Source organism: Ambystoma mexicanum, chromosome 2q (assembly GCF_040938575.1).
Source record: "Ambystoma mexicanum isolate Mex_15411 chromosome 2q, UKY_AmexF1_1, whole genome shotgun sequence".
Classification (NCBI taxonomy): domain Eukaryota; kingdom Metazoa; phylum Chordata; class Amphibia; order Caudata; family Ambystomatidae; genus Ambystoma; species Ambystoma mexicanum.
The window spans coordinates 151,862,388-151,881,371 of record NC_090924.1 but is presented as its reverse complement, the minus strand read 5'-3'; the positions used below and the strand labels follow the sequence as shown (position 1 = coordinate 151,881,371).

The following is an 18,984-nucleotide window of genomic DNA, read 5'->3' as shown; positions in this document are numbered from 1 at the left end:
CAAACTCCTGCCTGAAATGCTTTAGAGGCCATGGCTCCTCTAGCTGAATGGGCTCCGAAATGCTTGGTGTCTATCCCTGCTTGAGGTAGCGTCCACCGGACCCAACGTGCTAAGGTCGGTGCTGATACTGCTTTGTGCGGTTTACGCAGAGCGATCAGTAGCTGCCCGTTAGGGGAGGTTTTGAGTGGAGCCGTCTTTTCATCTTAGACTTTCAAGCATTTAACCAAGGAGAGATTCCGTTGATCTCTAAAGGCGGGATAGGAAATCACCCTGGAATTGCACTTTGTTCTTCTATGAATATGGAATACAATGCCATCAGGAGAAAAGGTTCTGCCTGCTAGATCTAGAGCTCGGATGTCTGAAACTCTCCTGCAGGAGACCAAGCAGAGTAGAGTAGTGAGTTTGCCAGATAGGGCTGTACGCGATAGTTCTTTGTTATTGGGCCATGCCAGAAAAAGGTTCAGTACTTTATTAACGTCCCAAAGCTTGTCATAGCGAGCTGGAGGTGGGACGGTTAGCCTTACACCCTTGAGCAACCTGCAGACGAGGTGGTGTTCTCCTGCTGGTACTCCTTGGATAAGGTCGTGAACTGCGGAAATTGCTGAACGGTAGGCGTTCACAGACCTGTAGGCGAGCCCTTTTTCCGCTAGAGATGCTAGGAAATTCAAAAGCTCTTCTATAGGTGCTGAAATTGGATGTAATCCTTTCTCACGACACCAGGAGCTCCAGATGCTCCAAGTGTTGGAGTATCTTTTCCGGGTACTAGGAGCCCAGCTCTCTTCGATGAGGTTGATCGCTTTGTGAGACATGCCTGGGACTCTCCATCTTGACCTGAAATCCTCCAGGCTGCTAAGGTCAGAGATCTGCTGAGGAAGAGAGGATGACGTTGACCTGATGGATCTAATAGAAGATCCGGAAACTGGGGTAGTAGGATTGGAGAATCCGTAGAAAGTTCCAGAAGAACTGGATACCAAGTCTGAGATGTCCAGACCGGCACTTCAAGGATCAGATTTGCATGCTCCTGATGGGCCTTCTCCAGTGTCCTCGCTATCATATTGAAAGGGGGAAAGGCATACAGTATTCCCTGTGACATGACTGTAGGAATGCGTCTGTTGCAGCTGCTGCTGGGTCCGGCCTCCAGCTGTAGAAAGCTGGTAGTTGGGAGTTGAGTCTGGAAGCAAAGAGGTCTATGGACATCGGACCCCAGATCTCCTGAAGGAAAATCTCTCTGTTGATTCTCCAATCGCTGTAATCTGTCGAGTGGCGTGAGTACCAGTCCGCTACTGCATTTGAGAGGCCTGGAAGGTACTCCGCTGTAACTGAAATCTGGTGATCCAGACAGAAATGCCAGAAGTCTTTGGCTAATTCTGCTAGGGGTCTCGACTTGGTGCCGCCCAGATGGTTGATGTATCTTACCGCTGAGATGTTGTCCATCTTTAGTAAAATACAGCAACTCGCTTTGCCTTTGGCAAAAGAGCGCACTGCAAAGGAACCTGCAAGAAGCTCTAGACAATTGATATGAAGGTCCAGCTCCTGTGGGGACCAAGTATCTCCCGTGGCTATGGGACCGCATCTCGCTCCCCAACCGGAGCGACTGGCATCCGACTCGATAATAATATCTAGAGCGGAACCGAAGATGGCTCTGCCGTTCCAGGCTTCCATGTGAGAGAGCCACCAGTTGAGCTCTGTCCTTGCTTGAGGAGACAGTGTCAGGAGTTGAGAATAAGAAAGTTTTCTCCTTAAGTGTTGGCCTTGTAATCTTTGCAGCTCTCGATAGTGAAGAGGGCCGGGAAATATTCCTTGAATGGAAGATGAAAGTAGCCCTATCACTCTTGCTAGTTCTCGAAGGGAGAACATGTTCTTCTGTAAGAGTCTGCGTATTTCTCTTTTGGTAGAGTGAATCTTGGCTGATGGGAGTCGAAGCTGCGAATTCTGTGTATCCACTATGAATCCTAGAAATTCCATATTTCTTGATGGAAGTAGAACTGACTTCTCCCAGTTTATAAGAAAACCTAGGCTGTGCAGCAAGTTTATTGCCAGTTTGGTTTGTTTCTGAACTAACTCCTGTGACTGGGCCATGAAAATAATGTCGTCTAGATAAATTATGAGACAAACACCTTGCTCTCTTAATCGAGCTACTACAGGTCTTAAGAGTTTGGTGAATACCCAAGGCGCCGAAGAGAGTCTGAATGGGAGACTTGTGAATTCCCAGTCTCAGTTTCTCCAGGAGAATCTGAGGTAACTGATGTGTGTTTGATGGATCGGTACTGCGAGGTAAGCGTCTTTTAAGTCTAGGCGCATAAGCCAGTCGTTCGGTCTGAGAAGATCTCTAAGCATGTGTATACCTTCCATTTTGAAATGGCGGTAAAGGATGAACTCGTTGAGCGCTCTGAGGTTTATGACTGGGCGCACTTTTTGCTTCCTGTGTACCAGAAAAATGGGAATGAAGAAGCATCCTTGACTTGAGCAGGGGCGAATCGCGTGCTTCTGATGGAGACTGAGTATTTCGCTGTCTAAGGCGGTTTGGTCTGATAGAGACATTGCTATGGGAGTGGGGCGACATGTCTGAACGGGCTGTGTAAAAAGCTCTAGGTGTAGACCCCGAGCTGTGTCCCTGACCCAGGCATCTCCCGATAAGGTATCCCAAGCATTTGAAAACATCCTTAACCTCCCTCCTGTAGGTGTTAGTGGCGCTGGCGCAGTTATCAGTACACTGACCTGTGGATTGTTGCTGGGCTGGGTATCTGGCCACTCTCCGCCAGGGACGCCCTCTACCATGACCTCTCGAGGGGAAGAAAGTGTTGGGGCGTTCTTGCCAGGAATTATGCTGACCTCGAGATTGTTGAGGTCTCTTGTCGAAGAAGTAACGGCCGGAAGAGCGACCTCTTCCTCGTCCGGCCCTGGAGAAAAACTTGGTTGCAAATACTCTTTTTATTGAAGCCTGTGCTTTGTCTAACGCCGTGAATGTCCCGACGAATGTTGTCATCTCCTTCATGAAAGGGTCTCCGAAAAGCTGGCCTTGCGCCGTTGGGCCGTATTATGTGTCTGCCAGTTCGGTTAATTTGGCATCTATCTTGTATAGGATGCCTTTCCGTCGCTCTGTTGAGATGGCGCAACTGGCGTTGCCCAAGAGGCAAATAGCCCTCTGGACCCAACCGGACAGTATCACTGGGTCGATGGGGTCCGATGATGAGATGGCTGCATTCGCAAGATCGGAGATTTTGCTAGTGGACCTGCTATGTCCAATACTTTGTCCTGGCAGGCTTTCCAGGGCTTATCTCGTGCTGTGAGCAGCAAAGAAAGAGGAAGTGTCATCATGTTTAGGACTGTTTATGCAGGGGATCTGAACTACTATTGGTGGACTAGGTCACGTGTTGATGGCCTCAAAATGAACTGGAGCCAAGCTCCCTGGGAAATGTAGTTTCTTCAGAGACTCTTACCTTTTATATTAAGATATTACTGTTATATTACTGTTACATTGCTATGTGTATTATATATATTTGGTGCACCTGTTTTCTGCACATTACTCATGGCACACTCACTTTTGGTGCACAAATATCTTGCTGCTGAGCTCTTTTCTTTATTGTCGAATAAAAGAAAGAGAAGCATAATGGGAGCCTCCGGTCTTGGCATAGAATTGAAATGCATTCCCTACTGTCTCATTCAAGAGAATGGGGATAGTTCTATTTACCTTATAATGACTTAAACAATATTTTGTAGTCACTGGAGCTTGAGCTACAAGAATGCACGAGCCATCGATTATTTTATCAGGAAGGAAGTATTACCTTTTGCTTCAACTTGAACATTAGATTTCCAGCCTACTTTTCACAATTTACTGAATTTGGCTTGAAATGGCTTGAAATGCGAAATAAAAATTACAGTAATATATTTTGGGGATTTTTCAATGATTACATTTAGTTTGAATAATCAAAAAACACATCATAATTGATGTCACATTAAAATCTTAGTTGCAAAAAGCTACGGGATTGAGGGATTGGTTAGGGGAATTTTCTACATATAGTCTATACATGGGTTAGTCTTTTCATTGAAAATAACAATCTGATGGCCCCACCTTGGACATCCAAGAATTGATAAAGATAAGAAAGACATCATCTTAGCAACAAGTAATTGGCTAATGCAACAGTTACAGGGTGGCATCATTTTGAGAGTTGTGATTGGTTGGCATTGGTCTTACCAACCTTGAACACTCAGCAGGTCATCAGTATAGTGGTGGGGGCAGCGACATCAAGGAACTGCTTCTTCCAATTAAATAAGACACCATCTCTTATTTCCTAGGCCACAGGACAGTGCATCCAGCTTTGAACTTGGCCTTGACTGGCATCTCCGTTCAGAGAATTTGTGGGGAGTGAAGGCAGGGGACTGTTTGTGTCTGTAGTTAATGAATAGACACTGGGCCTCATTGCCGGTCCGGAAACAACGGTGCCGGTAAGCTCACCAGCAGCGTTGGTTCCGGACCGGCAAAGTACAAGTCTGCCTGCCGGAGCCGCTATGCCCGACAGGTCCGACCCTGCCGGGCACAGCGGCCACAGTAAGCAGACCCTTCACGGAAGCACCGGCACCGTTAACAATGGTGCCGGTGCTTCTGTTTCCCCGCTCCCATAGAGTCCTGTGGTACTCCATCGGAATGGGGATTAACAAAATTACCAGCGCCCGACTTCCCGGCCGCCAGGAAGTCAGGCACTGGTAAATCATTACAGGTCCGGCGGCAACCTGCCGCTAGCAACGGCACAGTTACTGCCACACCAGTAATGAAGCACACTGTCTTCTGATTGTAGGTCACGTGTGACGAGACCACATTTTGAATTATTCTACTTGGCTTTTACTAGGATTTTAGCTCATATTAATATGGGTGTTATTACTCTCTTTGGCCACTGGAGACTTTGTCGAGCCATTCCTCATGCAGCATTAAGCTTTTAATTAATGGGCCCCTGGCTTGCAAAGGATGTTTATTCTCTACTTAATGTCACGCCGCGCGCTCGCTCGCGGGCGCCACTTACCTGTCCTGGGGTCCCTCGTCCACGGCCCCAGCGGTCTCCTCCTTCATGGAGGCTGTACCCGCGATGGTGTCTCTCCTCACGCCGACCCGCGGTTCGGATGGGCACCGTGGACGCCGCCATCTTGCGAGGATCTGCGCATGCGCGGATCGTCAGTATTCGACGTCCCGCGCATGCGCAGTGTCGGAACATGCGTTCCAAGCCTCGCTTTGACCCCGGGCCATAAAAGGGCACCGCATACACAGGGACAACGCGTCTCAACGCGGTTGTTACTGTGTATGCGCTGCTGGAGTCCTGGCGCTCGTTTTCCAGCCCTCCAGTTTTCTGTTCTACCTTTTTCTGCCTAGTCCTGCCTCATCTCCTTATTTCCTTCTTGCTTCCTGGTCCTCCTACCCTTTCTTCCCTTTATTGCTGATACTTTGCCTATCCCTGGTTTAGGGTAGAGGAGGTCCTGTCTGGGTTCCTAGTTGTAGTGGGGACTCTCCTGTCAGTACTGCTTTTTCTTGCAGTCTGCTTTCCTTTGCCTGTCTTGCGCCCTGCCGGTACCTGTGCCTTACTGCCTTTTGGAAGTTCCTGAGTTCAGCCCTGTTATCATCGGTGATTTCATCAAGCCTTCTCAGCCAGTGGAAACACTGTCCCGACGTCACGCAAATTCTGAGAAGTGCCACCCGTGGCGTTGGGAGTTGGTTCAGTGCCGTCCTGTCTTATATCGTCAGGAGGGGATTGGGCTAATTTCTCGCGCTACCCATTCATCGGCATCAATACATCGACATACTGGCAACCTCAACTCCACGGTCTACAGGAAGAAGAGGTAACCCACGATCTCGTGAAGATTCGTTTAACAGATTGAGACGCCTCACCCCCAGTCCTGACATGGACGACATGCAGGAACTACGTGAAGAAATGCGTGCCATGCGTCTTGAAATGACCACTCTCCGCCAGGAGAACAACACCCTCAGACAAGCGTTGGATCGGTGTTTGGCTAATCCCGCACAACCTGTCACACCGCCTGAGAACTCCATGGCTTACACTACTCCGATGAAGTATAATGGTGATCCGCGTCGAGTGGCAGAGTTCTGTACTCACTGTCGGATCCATTTCCAATTCAGGTCTACTCATTTTGCTCAAGACAAGGCTAAGATCGGGTATATCCTTGGAAATCTAACCGGCAATGCACTCGCCTGGGCCGCACCTTTGGTCTCTACCAACAGTCCTCTGTTGGGTGATTTCGCTGCCTTCGAGAAAGCCTTTTTGGACGTCTTTAAACCGCCCAATTTGGCAGCCATGGCCCAGAATCAATTAATGGAGATCAAGCAAGGGTCAGGTGACATAATCCACTACATCAGTCGGTTTCGACAATTAGCAACCGATTCACAATGGCCCGAAATCACTCAAAAAACCTTGTTTCGTCGGGGACTACGAGAGGAGTACAAAGACGAACTGCTGCACATTCTGGAGCCAGAAACGTTGCCTGCATTGGTGGAACAAGTCTTACGCATTGACCACAGGTTAACCGAACGACGGAGTGAACGCCGCAGATCTGACAGGTATCAACCAATTCTTCCAGCACAGAACCCCGGACCGGCTGTTTCTACCGATGTAGGTCCAGAACCCATGCAGTTGGGTGCCGTTCGAGGTCCGTTGTCCGAGACTGAGAAGAAAAGAAGACGACAGAAGAACTTATGCATGTATTGCGGTGGTTCTGGCCATTTTCTAGGCACCTGTCCGCTACGTCCTCTGAAGAAACAGGAAAACTAACAGGCCCGTTGTTTGAGGCGAAGGCAGCAGCGGGCCGCCCTTCTGAATCTGTCCTTCCTCCCATGAACTCAGTACCCTTGTTGATCCTGAAAGTCGGTGTTGCCTGGCTAGGAAAGGGTGTAAAGACCTGGGCCCTTCTGGATTGCGGAGCATCTGGCAACTACATCGATGCCTCGTTCGCGATTGCCAATGGGATCCGTTTACATAACAAGGAACGACCAACAGTGGTCGAGGTGATCGATGGTTCTACTTTGTCTTCTGGTCCGGTTTGTCAACACTCCGATCCTATGTGGCTCTCTGTGGAAGGGCATCTCGAACGAATCTCATTGGACGTCATCAAGTCTCCCTCATTTCCGGTAGTGCTGGGTTTACCATGGCTGTTGTATCACAATCCCCAGGTCGACTGGACCGCTCGCTCCCTGGTGTTCTCTTCGACACGTTGTCCTCGTGACTGTGTACTTCACGAAACCTTTCCTGCAATTTTGGAGTCCCTCAATCCTGCTGACGTATCTGCTCGTTTATGTGCCACTCAATCGGTTCCTCATGAATATACTGGATACCACAAGGCGTTCTCCAAGCCTGAGGACATACCACTACCACCCCATCGGCACTTTGATTGTTCCATTGACGTCCTGCCTGGTGCGATCATTCCCCACGGCAAGATCTATTCGTTGACTCAACTCGAGAAAGGCATCCTACAGGAGTACATTACGGATTGCCTCAACAAGGGCTACATAGTGCCGTCCAAATCCCCTGCAGGATTCCCGTTATTCTTCGTCAAGAAGAAAGAGGGCACTTTGCGCCCTTGTATCGACTACCGTCAACTAAACGAGATCACGAGGAAAGACAGGTACCCGTTACCACTCATCCGGGACATCATCGAATCGCTGAAATCAGCACAGATCTTCACCAAGCTGGATCTAAGAGGGGCCTATCACTTGGTACGGATTAAGAAGGGAGATGAGTGGAAGACGGCCTTCAAAACACCTATTGGTCACTTCGAATACAGGGTGATGCCGTTTGGACTCTGCAACGCCCCAGCAGTCTTCCAACGGTTCATGGACGATGTCTTTTCTGACCTTATTGGAATATCTGTCTGGGTTTACCTTGACAACATTCTGGTTTTTTCTGACACTCGTACTGCACACGTGGCGCATGTTCAGGAAGTCCTCCGTAGATTAATACACAACAGCCTGTATGCCAAAATTGAAAAATGCCAATTTCATAGGGAAAGCATGGAGTTTCTGGGTTATGTGATCAGCAACACAGGAGTACAGATGGATCCCGCAAAACTGCAAGCTATACAAGAATGGAAATCGCCACATGGCGTGAAGTCACTTCAAAGGTTCTTGGGCTTTGCCAACTTTTATCGGCGTTTCATTCCACGCTTTTCTCAACTGGCCAACAGTCTAACCCGCCTGACCAGTACCAAGGTGCCGTTTCTCTGGGACACGCAGGCCGAGGAGGCATTCCTGGAATTAAAAATATCTTTCATGTCGGCTCCTGTTCTTAGACATCCAGATGATGTAAAACCATTTGTGGTTGAAACAGACGCTTCGGACTACGCAATTGGTGCGGTCTTACTACAGCAAGATGCAGTCACGGGAATAGAGCACCCGGTGGCATATTACTTGAGGAAATTGTCAGTGAGCGAGAGAAACTATGCAGTGATAGAAAAAGAATTACTGGCGATAAAGGCTGCTTTCGAGGAATGGCGGCATCACTTGCTGGGTGGGAGGTACCCGGTGGTGGTTCGCACGGATCACCGTAATCTACAGTTCCTGCGCTCTTTGCAATGCAGAACCTCCCGTCATGCTCGTTGGGCCTTTTTCTTTTCACATTTCGATTTCACCGTCACGTACATTCCTTGTTCCCAGAACACTAAGGCTGATGCCTTGTCTCGGTCTCTGGAAAACAACGTTGAAGGTGTCAAGGAACCGGAACCTCTGATAGCGTCCAAACATTTTCTATCGATGGTGACTCCCCAGCTCCAACAGTTGATTGAGGCCACACGAACGGATCCCTCAAGAACACAGATACTACAACGTGCTGACATTAGGGAAAGTGACGGCTTGTTGTTCTTCAAGGATCGTCTGTACGTTCCCACATTGGAACTCCAGAAAATCGTTCTACAGAATTGCCATGATTCCGTCGTTTGCGGTCACCGTGGAGTCCGCACAACACAAGAACTGGTTGCACGACAGTACTGGTGGCCTGGATGGGCTACACTGGTAAAGCACTACGTGGACTCCTGCCCTGTATGTGCCCAGACCAAGAATCCTCGCAAAAGGCCCATTGGTCTTCTGAAACCCACGCCTACGCCTCCGTACCCTTGGCATACCATCGCCACGGATTTCATCGTTGACCTGCCCCTGTCTGGTGGTTTCACGTGTATAATGGTGGTGGTGGATTGTTTCACCAAGACTGCTCATTTCTTGTCCTTTCCTAAGCTGCCCACTGCATCCCAGATGGCACGATGTTTTCTACACGAGATGTATCGTCTTCATGGTCTTCCGGAGAAGATTTTGTCAGACCGGGGGTCTCAATACATCTCTTCCTTTTGGGGCCAACTGTGTCGGCATTTGGACATTCAGCGAGCCCTGAGTTCCGGCTATCATCCGCAGACTAATGGACAGACGGAACGTACCAATCAGACCCTTGAGCAATACCTACGTTGTTATACCAATGCTACCCAAGACAACTGGTCGGAATGGTTGGACACCGCGGAAGCAGCTTACAACAACGCTGTCCAGTCCGCTACCGGACTCAGCCCTTTTTTTTGCTCTACTGGTCTTCATCCCAGACTGCTGCCTGTTCATCCAACATCTTCCAGTGCCGTTCCATCTGCAGATGCCCTGGTGTCCCTGATCCGCGATCAACATCGTCTGGCGGCCGGTACCTTGGCAGCGGCACAAGCACATATGAAGGAGCAGGCTGACAGGAGACGGAGCCCTGAGCCTGTCCTTCATGTTGGGGACATGGTTTGGCTGTCCTCCAAGAATCTACCGGTACGCAACTTACCTGTGAAACTAGCTCCCCGCTTTTTTGGTCCCTTTCGCATCACAGAGCGTATTTCGTCTGTTGCCTTTCGTTTGTCTTTGCCTCGCTCTTGGAGGATCCATCCTGTCTTTCATGTTTCCCTTTTGAAGCCCTATGTGCCCGATGTTATGGGTCGTGCCTGTTCCCGTCCTGCCCCGGTCTTGGTTCGGGGGGTCCCTGAATTTGAGGTGCAGGAGATATGTGATTCACGGATTTGGCGAGGTGCTCTGCAGCTCCTGGTCAGCTGGAAGGGTTATCCTGCTTGTGACTGCACTTGGGAACCGCGCTCTTTTGTGCATGCACCGCGCCTGGTTCGGGACTTCTATCTCCGCTATCCTTGGAAACCCGGTGCTCCGGGGTTGTCCGGGAGGGGGTATGGTGTCACGCCGCGCGCTCGCTCGCGGGCGCCACTTACCTGTCCTGGGGTCCCTGGTCCACGGCCGCAGCGGTCTCCTCCTTCATGGAGGCTGTACCCGCGATGGTGTCTCTCCTCACGCCGACCCGCGGTTCGGATGGGCACCGTGGACGCCGCCATCTTGCGAGGATCTGCGCATGCGCGGATCGTCAGTATTCGACGTCCCGCGCATGCGCAGTGTCGGAACATGTGTTCCAAGCCTCGCTTTGACCCCGGGCCATAAAAGGGCACCGCATACACAGGGACAACGCGTCTCAACGCGGTTGTTACTGTGTATGCGCTGCTGGAGTCCTGGCGCTCGTTTTCCAGCCCTCCAGTTTTCTGTTCTACCTTTTTCTGCCTAGTCCTGCCTCATCTCCTTATTTCCTTCTTGCTTCCTGGTCCTCCTACCCTTTCTTCCCTTTATTGCTGATACTTTGCCTATCCCTGGTTTAGGGTAGAGGAGGTCCTGTCTGGGTTCCTAGTTGTAGTGGGGACTCTCCTGTCAGTACTGCTTTTTCTTGCAGTCTGCTTTCCTTTGCCTGTCTTGTGCCCTGCCGGTACCTGTGCCTTACTGCCTTTTGGAAGTTCCTGAGTTCAGCCCTGTTATCATCGGTGATTTCATCAAGCCTTCTCAGCCAGTAGAAACACTGTCCCGACGTCACGCAAATTCTGAGAAGTGCCACCCGTGGCGTTGGGAGTTGGTTCAGTGCCGTCCTGTCTTATATCGTCAGGAGGGGATTGGGCTAATTTCTCGCGCTACCCATTCATCGGCCATCAATACATCGACATACTGGCAACCTCAACTCCACGGTCTACAGGAAGAAGAGGTAACCCACGATCTCGTGAAGATTCGTTTAACACTTAATTTAAGAGAAATATGTCTTACATCATGGGAAATATTATCTTCGGTTTTCTTTGAAGACATCTAGACCTCCCTTATCTACAGTAACCTTGGAAAGGGGCTGCGCAACCACTGGCTGGCTTGCAGAGATCTATATTTCAGCTAATTCAGCAAGTCGAATCTCCCTGCAACTTCTAGGCTTCCCATTCACTTTAGTGTGGCTTCGCCATCCATTTTATTCAAGAGGGCAACTGGTTACTGTTGCATTTCTACATTTACCAAGCTATATATGTATATCGTTTGTGTTGTGTTTCAGCCTATACATTGATTATGTTATGTTCTTCATGTCTATATGGTGCAAGCAATATTCTTCATGTCTAAATGCACGTTTTACCTAATGTCTTTGTTTCTTCATGGTGAGTGCATATCTACTTCATGTCTATAGTATCTCTGTATGTTAGTTTGGCAGTGAGGTCACTTGCTCTTGTTATCTTCAGTTAATCATGTTAATTTGTTCTTGATTTTGCATATTTATTTCATCTTCTATTGTTCCAGGATAAGGTCAGTATGGTTGCCTCAATACATAACGTTTCTCATATTTGCAGTATAGAGGCATAGAAGGGGTAGACACCATGAATGACATACTCTTATCGCTCTTATGATATAGAGGCGGGGCAGGGGCCAACGCCATAAATGATGTATTCATCTGCCTCTCGACAACATCCAACAAGGGGCCCGATACGATGGTCTTCTTGGAGGACTCCTGTTGTTCAAAAATGAAACCCTCCTTTTTCTTCTCTCCCGGCACCAGGTTGAACAGCCTCACAGCCTTTGATATTATAGAGTGGAAAGAACCAATCTCGCCTGGGGAAGAGGCCTTGGCGGGCGCATCCAAATCACGGGGTTCCCCATCCATGGGAACGTAATCATTGAACTCATCGGTGTGTGTACTAGTTGTGATATTGTCTGTGTCAGTGTCCGTCTGAGCTAGTTCCTCACCACAGGGAATAAATAGCACCCCTGGCATTGGTAGTGGGCAGTCTCTGCTGGATTTCAGCTACCAGTGTCTGCATGGTCGTCATTATGTCCAAGAGCATGTTCCTTGGTGCAGAAGCAGGTGCAACAGGTGCAGCTGAAGCTGGGCCTGAGCCCCCTGAAGGGCTAAACGAAACACATGTGGGCCAGTGACCCCTAATGAGGCATATGCAGAATGTGGTCGGGTTCCTCCTGGCCCCCTTCCTGATCTGAGTAAAAATCCTCTGGAAGGTCTTCTTCAGAGCTGCTGTAGATGACTGGAGACCTTCTGAGGGATCCCAGAGGTGCCAGAGTGGTGCAGCCTTGATGGGCCTTGCCAGGAAGTCCAGAGCTGTTGGCATGCCTCTCACTGAATCAGAGTCATTAGGGAAAGTGACAATGACTGGAGCCTGTGGAGCAGGAAAAGGTGCTGTCGTTGACGGGACCGTCGTCGGAACTGCTGATGGATGTCTAGGCAGCAGGGAAACCCTGGGTGTGGTAATCATCGCAGTGGTAAGGTGACGGTCATGGATGGACCCTTTGGTGTTGCCACCGTCGAAGGAAGAGCAGATTTCATAGACAGAGTTGTCGATGAGGCGACCAGCCTCCTTCCGAACTCGGTCCTGCAGCTGTGGCAACTATCAATGAGAAAGACAATGGCGCATGTGATTTAGCTTTCTTTTAGATCTTTGTCGAGGAAGCATCCTCAAAGGACCTTGTCCTCTTTTTACTGGAGGGAGGACGCTCTTTGGACTTGCCAGCCCTGGAAGAGTCATTACTACAGCCAGAGGCCATGTCAGAGACCTTGCCCTCTTCGATCCATGCCACCAACCTCCGATGGCGGTCATTCCGTGTCTTTGAGAAAAACAACTGGCATATTGGACATCTGTCCACATCGTGGCTGGGATGAAGACAGTAAATGCACTTGAGGCGCCGATCCTCAATGAAGATATTCTTCAGGCCGCACTTTTCACAGGACCTGAAAAGACTTTTCTTTGTGGCATTCGCCATGGTGTTAGAGCAGGGCCCAAGAGTGGGCATGTGGTGCCATGAGCTGGAGATCTGACGCTGGACTGAAGAACTTCTCTGATGACGGGTCCCCACCACCGGTAGTCACAATGTGATGGTAGACAATGGAGAGATTTCTCAAAAATATGCATAAAACAGCTCAAAGTACGTTTTAAGCTCAAAGTACGAGGACTCCCACGAGAAACATGCAGTAGAAATCCTAAAATGGGCATCAGGGGTGGAGTTTAGGAGGTAGAGTATCATTGGCTGGGGCAGTATGACCTAAAGTGACACTGATAGGCTATAGAAGAGACAAGCAGTTTCTTAGCTTAAAGTTAAACTGCTTTAAATTTACTGAGGATTCCCAGCCTGACGACGCAGAATATTCATGAGCATGTGAATCCATGCAAGACCCTATGCTGGAGAAGCCTCCTGTACACCTAATCATCAATCTTTTCATTGACTTCAGTCTCTCCATTCTTTCTAATTTCACCAATTTCACTTTCTAATTTTGCCAGTAAGACTGAGATACTTCTCATTGGGACCCCTGCTCCCGCCTTTCCCCTCTCATTCTGGCCGGCCTCCCTGGGCCCTCTGCCCTCACCCTCTTGTGAGGCAAGAAACCTTGGGGTCATCTTCAACTCCACTCTCTCCTTCTCTCCACACATCACAGACCTTGCCAGAAAGGCCCATATCGAGCTGCACCTCCTTAGAGGTATTCTTCCTTTTCTCACCGACCCCCAGAAGCTCACTGTCTCCAGAGCCCTGGTTCTCTCCAGGCTGGACTACTGCAACAGCCTCTTTCTCAGTCTGCCTAACTCTACTCTTCGCCCTCTACAACTCATTCAGTACAGGACTGCAAGACTTATCCTTGGCCTCAAGCCCAGGGACTCCATCTCTCTGGCCCTGAAATCCCTCCACTGGGTCTACCGGTTCCTGGCATTCTCACCACTGAACCGCAAGTGTGGCCTCTGAAAAAGCTGCAGGCCCAGCCAGAGGGCTATAGGAGAGAAGAACGGTCAGCTGAATACCGAGCTGGCCGTACAGGGCAGCCAACGCCGTATCAGAACCCCATAGTGCACACAGCCCAGGAGGAGAGCGGCCCCAAAAGCACTGCATAACCAGCAGCGGGCACCCGAATCGCACTCCAGACACCACATGTGGCAGCAACTGGAGGCCAATCTGAAGCAGGGGACCACGGCACCCGAAACAGGGCATACTCATAGTTGAGTCAGCGCACAGTACGAATTTTATTCAGATGAGTGGTGTCAGAGCGACAGTCCTTTGCTGCTACACGGCTGCCAAAATGGCCACGACCCCCTCTATAAGTGAGATTTCTGGAGGGATACTTTGGTTTAATGCCTATTTTTCCAGCTAATTCTATTGATGCCCACTTAGAGCTATAGTGTGAAAAGGCAGTGAAGGTGGTACTGTATCGAGCTTGGTTATCAGAACATGCACAGTGCACAGAACTGGCTACTGATGAAAATCGCTTCCTAAATACTCAGTCGAGTTACGACCAGAAAGTCCCATGGACCCGTAAAGACTGGAATTTGGAATTCTCTTGGTTAAAGGGTCAGCAACTCTTATATTGCATTGGACTGTGGTTACACCCTGCGGTAGGTGTCTATATTGAGCAGGTCAAGGTATTTGTATGCCTTCATGGTGCCTACTCATTAACATGGTCTTGTTATCTGAAATAACAGATCTGGAAACTCGACTGATCTTACAATACCTGCCATCGAGATTTGCAATATTGGATGACACGCAATGCCCCTTTTGGCAGTTGATGATACCCAATGTATGTAGGGTGACCTCTGATTGATTTCTTTTCCCTTTGTTGATATCCCTAAAGAGAAACCAACATTCCCACTCCACTTTCTCGGTGGTGTTGCACTAGACGGAAAATGCACTGCCCATGCAGAAGCTTTTGGCTTTACCAAGCACATTGTGATGTAGGTATGCTTTCACAGGGTTCATATGTACATCACTGGATTGTGAAGTGAATGGGCAGGCCTGCGAATACGACTCAGTTTGTGAGAACTGGGTTGGAAAATCACATCCCCCAGCAGCTTTTTATTATATTTTGTTCCTTTTATCTGCCTATTGATAAATGAAACAATAACACACCGAAGACAATACAGGCTAGAAGCTTATTTATGCTTGGAGTAGGAGGCCTTTTTAATTCATTCTCCACAAACAGTTTCAGAGGAGGCCTGGCTTCCGAGGTATGTGGATGTGTACATTATTTTGTACTTTGCAGATCTCAGATTAGGAATCCCAAAAGAAATTTCCTGGGACCAAAAACAGGAATGCAGTCCCTGCACCTAATATCTATAGTACAGTAAGCACACACTGTAGTCTCAAGAGTTACAGTATGTGCAACAAACCTGTATCTGTCGATTGCTGGATCACATAAACAAGGACGAGAAAGCCCCTAACGTTAGGCTATTTTCAGATGGGTTCAGGTATGCAATGATGAGCGACGCAGGCTGAGAAGAGCTGCCAAACATCCATAAGAAAGTTGTTTAAAAAACATTGCCAACCATTGGGGGCATGGGACAGAGCAACTGCAAGAATTGCTTTCATGGGACAAAGTCATGGTGCTGATTGCAGCTAGCACCAGAGGCAAGTTTATGGTGCCTGGCTCATAATCTTCCACAAATAAGGGTCTCTTAAAGGGACATTATTAAAGTTCATTCCAGAGGGGGCTGATTAAAGTCAGGTGGGAATGCACTGCTCTGTGTGTGTCCCTTCCTCAGACGTCCTTTAATTAGGAGCTGCAATAACGCATACGAATGGTGCTGAACGTCTTCCCAGCAGGTGGATGAGTGGTACCGTAACATGGAGCACTGGAAAAACAGTGTTTTTACTATTACAGATACTATTGTAGCTATATAGTACTTGTCACCATTTCTTTCAAAATCGGCCAACACAAGTTGCACCATTGGACCCAATATGAGACCAATAGCCTCATTTCAAGTCTGGCGGTCCGGAAATAAGGTTCCCGTTAGACGTACCGGCACCCTTTCCGGACTGCCAGACTACGAGATTGTCTGCAGGAGCCGGATGTCCCGGCAGGTCCGACCTGCCGGGAGCACCGGGCCCCTGTACACATGGTATTCATGGAAGCACCAGCACCGCTGCTAACAGTTCCCGCCACCTGACACCCCAGCCCGTCGCCACCTGTAATATCCCGGTGGTACTGGGATTTCAGGCAGCAAAACAGTGTTATGAGGTCGGCGACAACCTGCCGGTAGCACCGTCCGGTTACAGCCACATTGTAGTAACTGACTTCTGGTTTGTGGCCAGGCAAGGAATTGTACGATCGGACTGAAAAAAAAGGTCAGATCGTACAAAAAGTCCAAAAAATGCTACGACCAAAGGTTCGAACACCAAAAGTTCGAACCTTTGGTGGTGCATTGTAGGTAAGTATAAAATGTGTGGTAGAGTGAGCGGGGTGTTGCGAGGGACACAGAAGTGAAAGGGAACTGGCGCTGCAGGGACACAGCATGAAGAGAAGGTAAGTAGGGTTTATTTATGTTGGGGGTGTGGGTGGGGGTGTGTTGAGGGTGTGGGTGGGGGCATGTCGTGGGTGTGGGTGGGGCTGTGGGTATGTAGGGGTTTTGAACGTGTGTTCGCATGGGAAATGTACAACACCATTTTAGTGATTTGCAACTCAGTGAGACACAAAGAACCACTAGTGCATCAGCATTTTATTAGCAGGTCCACTCTCCGTGGAGAACAATATCTAGGTATGGGGCTGTCTTTGTAAGGCAGAAGTTTGTTTCTGCAACTCAGGTTGGGCAGTTGAAAACTGGCAAAAGTAACATGCAGGTGGAATAAGGAGGTGCGAGTGGATTAAGTTGTGACGAGACCTACCGTAACAGTAAGGAGCATTTATTCTTGTTTTGCCCATCATACACAAATGTGTTCTTGTTTTGTCCATTATACACGAGAGTTTAAGCATGTTTATTGTTATGAAGAGCGTGGTAGCAGCCAGCTGGGAACATAAGAATCATAAAGGAACAGAAGTATTTATTATCGTTGTCATGCGCTCATCCTTCTTCATCTAGAATAGTTCTCTTTTACATAATATGTAAACTTAATATGTATATTTTGTATATCTTCTCGAGATCCTTTTTTTGGTTTTTTGTTCATGCTTTATTTGTTTGATTACAAAACCAATGTTGTTAGCAATACAGTGTTTGAACCTTTGAAAGTTCTCTAGCTATTCTGGGTAGTTCCTTCTGAAGCAGATATGCCATTGTGAGAAGCTCACCCACTGACAAAGCACAGCAGTTAGTGCACTTGATGGCCTCCTAAAAAGGCTGTAGCAGAGAACAGAGATTATTAAGAAGCTGCCATTGAGTTGGCATGGGAATGCTACTTCCAGTTCCTTCCTGAAACTGTTGTAGTAGTTGTTCACTGCATTGCTCTACCTACATAGATCCAACAGTATATACAACATAGAATTTCAGCAGATCAACCCTAATGTTTTTGTCTGGATGTGTGGCAGGGCGTGGTGCATCTTCTCCTTGTGAAATGCATTTCTGGAACTGTATAAGCAGCTGCAATCTAAGAAGTTCTTCTGTACCACACCAATCATGGCCTCTACAGTCTGCCAAGAGCTGATGAAATGTGCCCCACACGATGAAGTAAATGGTCAAGAAAGGGGCATGCACTGTCCGAACAATCCAAAAGGCCATAAGGTACATTGGACCCATTGCCAGCTACCACAAATGCAATTTTTAACTGTTGGCGAGTAAGCCTTTGTGCCCCCACCTCCTCCATCCTCTTGTAGAGGCCATCTCTTTGGTGGACTTTAGCATTAAACCCTTAGAGAGACAAAGGACCCTTTTGGCCAGGGGCATAGCCTTGCTGTTGTCCTAGGTTTTCTGTTGCCTGGTGATAGAGGGGTAGGTGTCCTAGTGTGTGGTAGTGCACATGTAATCAGCGCTTTGTCCGCTGCACCACATATTCATGATAAAGTGTACTTTTCTCCCATCAAACTGCTCTAATGCTCTCCTCGCTTTATCAACAACTTGGTTGTACAACTGTGGTGCAGACGTTCTGGAAAAGTAGTGCCAACAGTGAATTCTGCAGAAGGGGACTGCTATTCCCAGCAGACCACTAAAACGGCATATTCCTACAAAGGAGTATAGCAAGACCACCATTCCCAACATTACTGCAAATCATACTTGGAGTACTGTGTAATTGTTGCCGTGCTTGTGGTAGCAATGATGGTGGTGGGTGTGGTATTGTTTCCACAGGCTGAAAACATGAAATAACAGATTGATCTCTGTGAGGATGTTTGCACACATACCATAGGTGGATGAGCACCATAGAACTGTACTTCACTTAGTGTCATCCCACCATAGAACTGTACTTCACTTAGTGTCATCCCTGCTTTGACCTTCCCTCTGTGCTCTCTTTCTTTGGCAATTAGCTCTTCGGTATCAATGGTATCCTCTAGAAGTCTTGCAGTATTTCTCTAGGGGACAGAGCATAATCTCAGTCTTGGTGAACATTGTTGTCTGGTTCACTGGAAGTGGGAGACAAAGAAGTTCTGATGATGTACCTTGATCCTCTACATCTTGTGGAGTTTCTCCTTCCTGTTCATAACATGCTGAGATCTGCTGCTCTTCAACACTAGAAAAGGTGGGTTGAACTGTCTTCTCTGTCATATGACCAGGCTGCAACATCTGTGCATGTACTGCACCTCAGTGCCAACAGGAGTAACCTCTGGAAAAGTGTCACAATCATGTGACTGGTAGACACTTATTAGTACTGGTTTTCTTGGTTGGGTACACAATACACATGATTGGACTTCACCAGCTGTAGTAGCTGGAGTGAAATGCCTAAAAGCTGCATATTGAAGCTTGATGTCTCTCTTGACTTCTCCTAAACAT

General features: G+C 48.4%; 1 protein-coding gene across 11 annotated transcripts in view; it reads right to left on the bottom strand.

Annotated features, from left to right (window-relative positions):
- Positions 1-18,984, bottom strand: part of OBSCN (obscurin, cytoskeletal calmodulin and titin-interacting RhoGEF) — a 3,169,051-nt gene that overhangs the window by 535,300 nt on the left and 2,614,767 nt on the right. The window lies entirely within an intron of this gene.